This window comes from Moschus berezovskii, chromosome 12 (assembly GCF_049115385.1).
Source record: "Moschus berezovskii isolate FMDL1 chromosome 12, NW_MosBer_1.0, whole genome shotgun sequence".
NCBI classification, from domain to species: Eukaryota; Metazoa; Chordata; class Mammalia; order Artiodactyla; family Moschidae; genus Moschus; species Moschus berezovskii.
The window spans coordinates 31909333-31920724 of record NC_142471.1 but is presented as its reverse complement, the minus strand read 5'-3'; the positions used below and the strand labels follow the sequence as shown (position 1 = coordinate 31920724).

The 11392-nt window shown below is 43.9% G+C and overlaps 1 pseudogene; it reads left to right on the top strand.

Annotated features, from left to right (window-relative positions):
- The first annotated feature begins 777 nt into the window (after positions 1–777).
- Positions 778–3947, top strand: LOC148775963 (uncharacterized; annotated as a pseudogene).
- Positions 3948–11392: the final 7445 nt, after the last annotated feature.

Here is an 11392-nt window from a genome sequence, read left to right as displayed (position 1 = left end):
ACCATACGATATGTGGAATCTTGAAAACATGATACAAATGAACTTATTTACAAAACAGAAATAGACTCAAAGACACAGAAAAAAAAAACAACTTATAGTTGCCAAAGTAGGGGGAAGTTTGGGATTAACAGATACACAGGACTATATATAAAAGAGACAAGCAACAGGACCTACTGTATAGCGCAAGAAACTGTAATCGGTATTTTGTAACAATTAAACAAGAGAAAAGAACCTAAAAAAGAACGTGTATATAGGAAATAGCAACCCACTCCAGTATTCTTGCCTGGGAAATCCCACGGACAGAGGGACCCAGCAGGTGAGAGTCCACGAGATCCCAGTCAGAAACAACTTAACAACTAAACAACAACAAATATATATATATATATATATATATATATATATGTAACTGAATCACTTTGCTATACACTTGAAACTAACACAACCTTGTAAATCAACTATACCTCAGGGTAAAAAAAGAAACCAAAAACTAAAATATGGTTCATAGATTTTTTTTAACTTATTAAGACTTTCAAGACAGCAAGCATTAACCCCAGAACAGGGCCTGTTTAAGAAAGGCCCCTATGAGACCGTACAGGTCTGCAACCCATGATGTCAGGCCAGGGAACTAGCAGAGTAGGAACTCGAACCCAAACAGTCTGACTCCAGAGTCCATCCTCGTAACCACTGTGCTACAATACCCCTCTACCCTTAGGGGCCTTCTCGCCTTACTTTCCACAGGCTGTCCAGGAACTGGAGCCATGTACTCCATGCACCAGGATGTGTCCAATGTCTAAAAGCCAGGTGGAGACAGAACGGAACAGTCTAACCGGCCTGCTGCCACAAGGAGTCGCTGTTGAAAACCGGTCCTGCGCAGTTTGCCACCTCCACATCCACAGCTCAGTCCTACCCAACCCTGGATACAGCAGGGCTCCACAGACGAACTTCAGGCTACAGCTCTTTTATTTCACACTCTTTAAGTGCATCCACTGCTCCCACAGCACGACCTCTACTAGAATGCCTGGGAATATCTGCCTTGTCAACTGCTGGGTGGGCACCAGCCTCCCTAACGAGCACCTAAGCCTGCTGTTAGCTTGGTTCACCTATCCAGATTTTCCATTTCTTGATCCCGAGGTTCTCCTGTGGGACCCCTTCTATCCTTTCTTGCCAAAGGATCTCAGAGAGGCCCAATTCCATTCATCAGAAAGGCTCCAGTCATCTTAAACCTCAAAAGGGAAAGGTCAGTCAGGGTTCGACCTCAGTCCTCCCAAATGCAAATATCCTGCCTCTGTGATCAGCTCAGCAAAACCTTCTCAAAATCACATAATTCCTTTCTGCAGCCTTTTCCCAGAGCAATGTGCTTGCCTACTTTACAAAGCACTGCATAACAAGCGAAGAGGCACTACTCATTTGCCAGAAAAATCTACTTTTGTCTTCCTAGGCACTCCAGTTCAGTTCAGTCGCTCAGTCATGTCCGACTCTGAGACTCCATGAATCACAGCATGCCAGGCCTCCCTGTCCATCACCAACTCCTGGAGTTCACTCAAACTCATGTCCCTCGAGTTGGTGATGCCATCCAGCCATCTCATTCTCTGTCATCCCCTTCTCCTCCTGCCCCCAATCTTTCCCAGCATCAGGGTCTTTTCCAGTGAGTCAACTCTTTGCATGAGGTGGCCAAAGTACTGGAGTTTCTGCTTTAGCATCAGTCCTTCCAATGAACACCCAGGACTGATCTCCTTTAGAATGGACTGGTGGATCTCCTTGCAGTCCAAGGGACTCTCAAGAGTCTTCTCCAGCACCACAGTTCAAAAGCATCGATTCTTCGGCGATCAGCTTTCTTCACAGTCCAACTCTCACATCCATACATGACCACGGGAAAAACCATAGCCTTGACTAGATGGACCTTTGTTGGCAAAGTAATGTCTCTGCTTTTTAATATGCTATCTAGGTTGGTCATAACTTTCCTTCCAAGGAGTAAGCGTCTTTTAATTTCATGGCTGCAATCAGCATCTGCAGTGATTTTGGAGCCCAAAAAAATAAAGTCTGACAGTGTTTCCCCATCTATTTCCCATGAAGTAATGGGACCAGATGCCATGATCTTCGTTTTCTGAATGTTGAGCTTCAAGCCAACCTTTTCACTCTCCTCTTTCACTTTCATCAAGAGGCTCTTTAGTTCCTCTTCACTTTTTGCCACTACACAGAGTTTAACATGACTGGCACATCAGTGTCACACCCAGATACTTTCTTAATAACACAGGTGGCTAAAAACCATTGGAAAATGAGACTGTAAAGGATAGGAGGATAGGAGGAAAGGGCAGAGCAGGTGGCATGTGAGTACTATAACCTCCCTCGTGAACACTGGCTAGTGAGTCCAGGAATGTCTGGATTACTCTGGATACCATGGATATCTCTGCAGTTAAGCCTGCACCATCCAGAGTTCCCCTCTGTATTAGAAGCATATTCAGCTACAGGTGACAGAGTATCAACCAACTGTGGACTAAACTGAGATTATTTTCATCTGACAGAAATCTGGAGGTAGGCCAGTTACTGGCACTGGTTATCAGCTCATGGTGATGTCATAACACTTCTCTTGATCCTTCCCTCTTAGAGGCTGAAGGCTGCTTCAGCTCCAGCCTTTAAGTCTGCATTCAAGGCAAAAAGGAGAAAGGGCAAGAAGGGGCAGCACCAGCAGCATCCAATGCTTTTACCAAGAAAGGAAAAGCCTTCCTAAGAGCCCACAGCAGGTTTCAGCTCAATGTCCCATTGATCTGAGTTGTGTCCCATGCCTTTCCTGGCTACAAGGGAGTCTGGGAAAGTGAGCCATTTGTCTGGGGCTAAGACACTGTCACCACAAGCAAAACTGGAAAGTCCCAGCAATGAGGAAGATGCCGCACCCGTCCCCCTACAGTCATTCTAGTTGGCACAGGGCTCCATGGCACCTTCTCAAAAGCCCCAAATTCCTACCAAAGGAACTCCTGCATCCCATGGTCCTCTCAATGCCCCAGGCAAGAAGGGCCCACCCAAGGAGCCAGGATTCCCCTGAGCAGGAGGCCTGCTGACTTCAGCCTTCTCCTTGGTGATTAATGGTGTTCTGCCAGCTCGGCGGCGGGAGCGGGGTGGGGGCAGGTAGGGAGGCAGCTAATTAGCTGTAGACTGATTAAGGACAAGGCAGGCAAAGTCCCAGGCATGATAAACGGGAACTTTCCATCTTCCTCCCTCCCTTCCTTGTTGCCACCACTATCAACAGCAGAAGCCAGGCCCGCGGTACCCCTCATGGCACACCTGGGTGGGAGGCCAGCAGATATCCAGCCACTGCTCACACTGCCCAGTGCCAACCAGGCAACACTGTGTCTTCCTTCAGGTCTCCTGCTCACCTCCAGCTCTTCCCCACCTCCTTGCTCTCAACCAGGTATGGGACCAGGCCCAGGATTTCTAAACCAGCCTCCGTTCTAAAGAAGCCACAACTGAGGGCTGTAGAAAGGCAGAAAGGGTGAGTTCACTACAACCTGGAGTCATGGGTCAGGGCTCCATGGAGGGGCTTTGGATAGGTTTTCTGAGTGGAGTGGAGCGGTAGTCCTGGAGAAAGAGGAGGACACATGCACAGGAGTGGAGGTGAAATGAGCAGAACGTGCTCCTGGGGCAGTGAGGAATCTGGAGACAGGCCCGGAGCAGAACAAAGCCAGAGGCAGGAGGGAGATGAGTACAAGGAGGAAGGAAGAGATTAGATACAGTGCAGCCCAGCTCTTCCAGTCTCAGCTCCTCCACAACACATGATATCCACATGCCTGATGCCCGGGAGGAGAGCCCCAGGGGATCTGCATCCCCACCTCTGGTTGTGATCCTGATCCTGGCCTGTATCTCTCACTTCAGAAAGTACCTGCCAGGTGCAGGCAACCTTCATGCCGCCATGGCCCAGCCAAACCACAATGGAAAAGCTCTCTGACATGTGAGTCTTCTACTAGATAAGGCTGTGATAAGAACAAAGGATACATTTCACCAACAGATAACAAGAGAAATTCAGTGAGTGTGATTTCTCAAGTCCCTTCTGTTTCCCCAGGTGGAGACAGCCTTCAAGAGGTGGCCAAGGCAAACCCCTATCTTCAGAGGCTTGGGAAGTACCCCACTCCCACCTTATTCTGTCTGGCTCTCTTACCCATTCCCTGAATCTCAACTCAAATTCATTTCTTCCCCTGACCCCTCCAGGATCAGATTCTATGTATTTCCCATCATCAGTGTAATACAGGATATTAATGCATTTGGGACTGTCTTTACTACTCTAGATTCAATTAGCAAATATTCATTGAGCCATGAACTGTGCTAAGTTCTGGGGATACGATGAGATATAGACCTGTCCTCACGGAGCTTGTGGTCTTGGCGTAAGTCTCAGCTAGTACCTAAATAGGGATCCTAACTCCAGAAGTAAGACTCCTCCCAACCCAAATAAGACAATGCGACAACTCAAGCTCACTCTACTCATGGCCTCAGGCCACTCCCATGAGGACCTTCATGTGTGGTTGCTCAAGCTGTCCATGACACAAGGGGGCTGGAGTGGATGCTGGTATATGAATGTGAATGTGATAGTTGCTCGGTCGTGTCCGACTCTTTGCGACTCCATGGACCATACAGTCCATGAAATTCTCCAAGCCCGAGTACTGGAGTGGGTAGCCTTTCCCTTCTCCGGGGGATCTTCCTAACCCAGGGATCAAACCCAGCAATATGTGCTGCCCATATTCCTCCTTCAGAGCCAGGCACTCACTCCTCCAGCTGCTGAGAGTGTTGCCCAGTAATGGTTGGTAACTGAGCCCCTCTCCAGGATTTGTCCTCAGCCAAAGAGAGGCACCTCATTCCCCAGAGTGACATCTGCTCTTCTGTCTGCTCATTTGAAATGACAAAGACCTGCCTACTTCCTTGCCTCAATCCAGGAGCTTCCAGTGGGGCTGTAGTCCTTACTACCCAATCCTACTTCCCTCACCACTCACTCAGGGACTGTTCCTGAGACCACTCCCCAGGAAGATGCCTGCATGCAAATCTCAAGTCCCAGAGTCTGTTCCATGGGAATGTGAGAAAGAAACATATTTGGGCAAAAATCCACCTTCATGTGTGACTGCATCTGGTGGAAAGGACTCCTTTTTTCTCACCTGCATGAAGATGCTCCTGGCATGACTTAGCAGCAGCCCGGCCCAGCCTGAGAGCTGAACCAGGAGTGCAAACCAGTGCCGGAGGGCCTTGGTACAGTCCTGGGGAGGGAATCGGGCCTTGCAGCCAAGTGATTTAGAAGACTCTGGAGGAGAGTATATCTGTGGTAAGAAGGCCACCAGCTCCTGGAGTCTGATTCCAGCTGATTAAGAGGCACCCAGGGCGAGTATTTCTGCAAGACAGCTGGGAAATAAGCTGAGGGAAACCGTTAACCTGGGATTTTCAACAATGTGGAAGATGTCAGATAAGTCCCAAGCACCCTAACTCAGGCCCAGTGTGTGGGAACTCACCCAGGTGGGAGTGGGAGGAGGGCGGGAGAAGCGGGAAGGAATTAGACTTGCACAAACTTCATAATTGAAATCATTAATAGCAGTAAAATAAGTTGTCCACCCTACATGTAATTTGTAGTAATGTTTGGTTACTGAGATTAATTTCTGGTAATGAAATACTAATTAAACCATTTATTGAGTAATGTATTTGCTTGGCGGTGTTTTATGGGTGTTCGCTTATAAATATTTTAATTACTTTTGCTAAGTAATTAGAATTTACTAAATAATTTCCAAACTATTTATTAATTTCTAGCAATTCTCAGCCAACCAACAAGTTATTGTTTTACTTTATATCAGTAATTAAAGTCTGGGGTTTTTTTCTTTTTTAGGACTTTGAGTGAAGAGAAAGAGTAATAAATACAGTTAGTTCTATCAAGGAAGTTGGGCATATTAAAGCAAAAAAAGGGGGAGACATAAAAATCACTTATAATCCAACATTACTCAAACACTATTAATAAGATAAACATATCTTTGCAGACTTTCCTTACAGGCACATGTTCCGTGTTTTTCAAAATTGAGGCTGTACCAACTACATGATTTTTTGCCACCAAACCACCAATTTTTATATCCTACTTACTATTCAACTAAAGGACTAAATCATCCTAAAGAGTTAAAGTCTCTAACAACTAAAAAGACTTTCTGAAAATGATATTTACTTTTTCTACCTCTACACACCTATTATACGTCAGACACTATGCAAAGTAATTTATACATTATTGGTAGTAATAAACTACTCTGTGGCAGTGGTTGTGGTTGATCGCTCAGTCGTGTCCGACTCTTTGCGATCCCATGGACTCTAGTCTACCAGGCTTCTCTGCCCATGGGATTCTCCAGGCAAGAGTACTGGAGTGGCAGTAGTCAGTGTAAAATTGGGCTCCCCCATGATACAGTCTTAGCATGAAGTCATCCTTAATAAAATAATGGTCTGAGAGGAAAAAAGAAAAAACAAATGAAACAAGGTCATGGCAAATGCAGCTCTGGGATCTGCTTTTCTTGCTTGATTATCATAAACAGTTTTCCAAAGCAGTAATATCCATTTTCCTAGTTGCATAGTATTCCATGTCCCCAGTTATTATTTAATGCCTAATTGCTGGAAATTTTGGCTATTTTCAGTTTACTACTGTAAAGTGTTAGCCGCTTAGTTGTGTCTGACTCTTTGCCACCCCATGGACTGTAGCCTGCTTCTGTCCATGGAATTCTCTAGCCAAGAGTACTGGGGTGGGTAGCCATTCCCTTCTCCAAGGGATCTTCTTGACCCAGGGATTGAATCTGGGTCTCCTTCATTACACACAGATTCTTTACCACCTGAGTCACCAGGGAAGCCCCAGCACAGATTCCCAAACACACAAATCTATACTTAAAATATATTACTTTAAGACTGTAGCTAAAAGTCACTACACTCGATTCATTATAACTCAGGTAACCTAGTTTAATTCAAACTGTGTATATCCTGGGAAACCTGCATTGCAAGCAGATTCTTTACTGTCTGAGCCACCGGGGAAGTCCACTACTATTGTAAACAAGTTTATAAATGAATGACAATTACACAGATCTGTGTGCACTTGTCAACTATTTCTTTAGAACCATATTCCTAGGAGTGGAATTGATGCGTCAAATCGTAGGAACATTTTTAAGGCTTTTGATTCATGCTGCCCACATGCCTCAAGAAAAACTGAACAATTTATACTCCCATCAGTACAGCTGAAAGATCTTTCCCTGCACTATATGCAATTATTATTATTCTAAATCTCATGTCACTTCTTCTTGCTCTAAGCAGAGAGGTAGCCCAAGAAAGCATTCTGAATCTCCGCACCTCACAAACTACCATTCCATTGGCTCAGGAGAAACACGGTTGGCTCATGAAGACCTACACGCTATGTCATCATAGCTTAAGTAGCACCAAAATGTTTAAATCCCATCCCCCTCTCCCTCAGTCTCCTCCTTTCCACCCAGGACTTCCCTTCCCTGAAGTCATCAGCAGATGTGGCACAAAGGGCTTGCCTCACTGCTGGCAGATGCCCACAGAATAGGACTTCTCCCTTTATCTCTTGAAAAAATATCTACCCACCAAAGCCACGGTGCCTAAAATTTGACCATCAGTGGCACACACTAAGTAGCTCCCTAAACATTCAGAGGTTATCCTGGGTGACAATTTGTGTTCTGATAAGTTTTCCAGAGGCTCTCCCATCTCTTTTCCAATGCTCCTCTCTCACTTGCTGCCAAGTCACATGGTGCCTCTGGCCATCCCAAGTTCCCATCCTTAACCCTATCTCCCTCCTCAGACAGTACCACCTTGAAAATTTTTTTTAGTATGTGTGAGAAGCAACCTCCTTCAAATAAACCCAAAAGTCTTCTTTTGGAGATATTTCAGAACTCTTTGAATAAAGGAGGGAGGCAAATTCGGGAGGGAAAGTGAACTGAGAGAAGGATCAATACAGAGACTAAAGGGGGTCACCAACATTGCCCCCTCCCAAAACCAAACCACAAAATGCAGCATGCAGTTGGTGCTTGCTGTTTCTCCAAAGAGTGGAGAGTTCCCACAGGCATATCACCATGGTGCCACGATAAATTATTTCCCTCTTATTTTTTGCATCCATTTCCTCTCACTCCCTAGAACATATTGCGTCCCAGGTACTTCTCCAGGCCCTCAAAAGTTGCTCAAAGGAAGGGAAGCAAAGGGGTGAAGAGCCCCCAGCATTTGTTGAACACTGGAATCACCCAGGGCTCTTTCAAAAATACTGATTAATATCTGTATCCCACCTCAAAAATTCTGATGCAGTTGGCCTGGATTGATTTGAGCCTCAGAGTTTTAAAAATATCACAAGTTGGGGCTTCCCTGGTGATCTAGTGGTTTAAGAATTCACTTTCCAATACAGGGAGTATGGGTTTAATCCCTGGTCAGGGAGCTAAGATCCCACATGACTCACGGTCAAAAAAACCAAAACATAAAAACAATACTGTAACAAATTCAATAAAGACTTAAATAAAGATGAGTTTGGACTTCATCTACTAGCCAGTGGAGCCTATCAAAGATTTGTAAATCACATAGCACAGTGGGAAACAACACTGATTGGAAAGAAGACCATGTCAAGTAAAAATAATAAGAGTGAATAACAATAGAGCAGTTTTTGGATTCGAGGCACTTTTCTTAGACATATACTGTATATTTTTAAAGTATATATAAGAAACGCTAAGAAGCTCGGCCAGGATAAATAAATAAAACCATATTCACACCTCCTGCATATCAGAGTAAAGCTGCCAAAAGACAAAGGCAAAGAAAAACCTTAAAAAACAGAGGGAAAAAGACATATTACCTTCAAAGTAGCAATAGTAAAAATAACGGGCCTCTCTATAGAAACAGTAGAGGCCAGAACAAGAAGCTGAGTAGGAAAGTACACATATGTATATAAACTACTTTATATATACTTGTTAAATCATCACAATAACCCGAGAAGGTAGCTACTGTTACTATCACCATTTTAAGTGATGAGAAAAGTGAGGCTTAAAAAAAGTTAATACCTTGTTCATGATTACAGGATAAGTCAACTACAGAACTGAGATTTGAATCCCAGAGGTCTGACTCCAAAATCCATGATCTTTGTTTTGCTTCTGGATATGGTGGATTAGCTTATTCAGGCCAACCTCTTCACCAAAAGCAACTAGGAAAGCAAGATTGAACAAAAAGAAAAATCACCAGGGCACTGAAGACTTGAGAGTCCAAGATAGCAAAGATAAAAGAAGACCAATGTGTGAACCTGAATATTTGGTAACATTTTCCCCTGCAGGCATCTGCAAATTTGTAGACAAATGTGAGGATCCCAGAAGCTGAGTAGATATTCAGCAGTCTCCTTGGACTAATTTAAAAAATGAATTCTGGGATGCCAAAAATAGGTAACTTAGAAAACATCTCCATCTTTCAGTTGGGACACCTAACAAGTTATAGCCAAAAAGTAAGAGTTAACCTCACTTCTAGATTACATAAAGAGATAAGCCAACAGAAAAGCTGAAAACCAGATTTAAACTAGCTCAATCCACAAGTGGGCCTTAGGAAGCATTACTGCAAACAGAGTTAGTGGAGCTGATGGAATTCCAGCTGAGTTATTTAAAATCCTAAAAGATGATACTGTTAAATAAGGTGCTGCATACAATATGTCAGCAAATTTGGAAAACTCAGCAGTGGCCACGGGAATGGAAAAGGTCTTTGGGATTCATTCCAATCCCAAAGAAGGGCAATGCCAAAGAATGTTCAAATTAACGCAGAGTTGTACTTATTTCAAATGCTAGTAAGGTTATGCTCAAAATCCTTCAAGCTAAGCTTTAGCAGTACATGAACCAAGAACTTCCAGATGTACAAGCTGGATTTAGAAAAGGCAGAGGAACCAGAGGTCAAATTGCCAACATATGTTGGATCATAGAGAAAGCAAGGGAATTCCAGAAAAAGATCTACTTCTGATTCATTGACTACATTAAAGCCTTTGACTGTGTGAAGCATAACAAACTGCAGAATATTCTTAAAGAGATGAGAGTACCAGACCACCTGACCTGTCTCCTGAGAAACCTGTATGCAAGTCAAGAAGCAACAGTTAGAACCGGACATGGAACAATGGACTGGGTCAAAATTGGGAAGGGAGTACAACAAGGCTGTATATTGTCACCCTGCTTATTTAACTTCAACACAGAGTACATCATGTGAAATGCTGGACTGGATGAATCACAAACTGGAATCAAGATTGCAGGGAGAAATATCAATAACCTCAGATATGCAGATGACAATACTCTCTAATGGCAGAAAGTGAAGAGGAACTAAAGAGCCTCTTGAGGAGAGTGAAAGAAGAGAGTGAAAAAGCTGGCTTAAAACTCAGCATTCAAAAACTAAGATCATGGCATTCTATCTCATCACTTCATGGAAGATAGATGGGGAAAAAGTGTAAACAGTGACAGATTTTATTTTCTTGGGCTCCAAAATCACTGCAGATGGTGACTGCAGCTATGAACTTAAAAAATGCTTGCTATTCAGAAGAAAAGCTATGACAAGTTTAGACAGCATATTAAAAACAGAGATATCACTTTGCTGACAAAGGTCCATATAGTCAAAGCTATGATTTTTCCAGTAGTCATGTATGGATGTGAGAGCTGGATCATAAAGAAGGCTGTTGTTCAGTCGCTCAGTGACGTCATGGACTCTAGCACACCAAGCTTCCCTGTCCATTACTATCTCCCAGGGTTTGCTCAAACTCTTGTCCACTGAGTTGGTGATGCCACCCAACCATCTCATCCTTTGTCACCCCCTGCTCCTCCTGCCCTCATTCTTTCCCAGCATCAGGGTCTTTTCCAATGAGTCAGCTCTTTGCATCAGGTGGCCAAAGTACTGGAGCATCAGCTTCAACATCCATCTTTCTGAGGTAGAAATTGCTAGGCAGTCAGTGTAGGCCTCTGAGACCTCGGTGTTGTTTTCAATAAACATCTCGCTCCATTAACCTAAAGCTATATCCTTTGTCCCAAATTTCTGGAATATGTCCTTGGTCTGATAAATTATCAGCACTCAGATCCAGGGAAGGGCAGTAATTAACTTCTGTTCCATTTGCCCAAGGGGGAAAAATGGTTTTCATTAATCTTTAGCTCATACATCTGGTCCATTGTAAAATAGCCAGGGGTCATGAAAAAGGGTGATGACTTAATCCAAGGAGCAAGAGAATTCATAAAGATGTTAAGCTAAACATTTTGACCTTTAAACTGATTAGTTAGAAATGACATATTTTAAGGACAGGAGCCAACCAAAAATGTATCCTGGTAAGGATAAAAACTTCCAAAAGTCCTGCCTTTGGGGGACTCTTTACCCCCTCTCAGTGTCTATGCTGAGAGCTTTATAC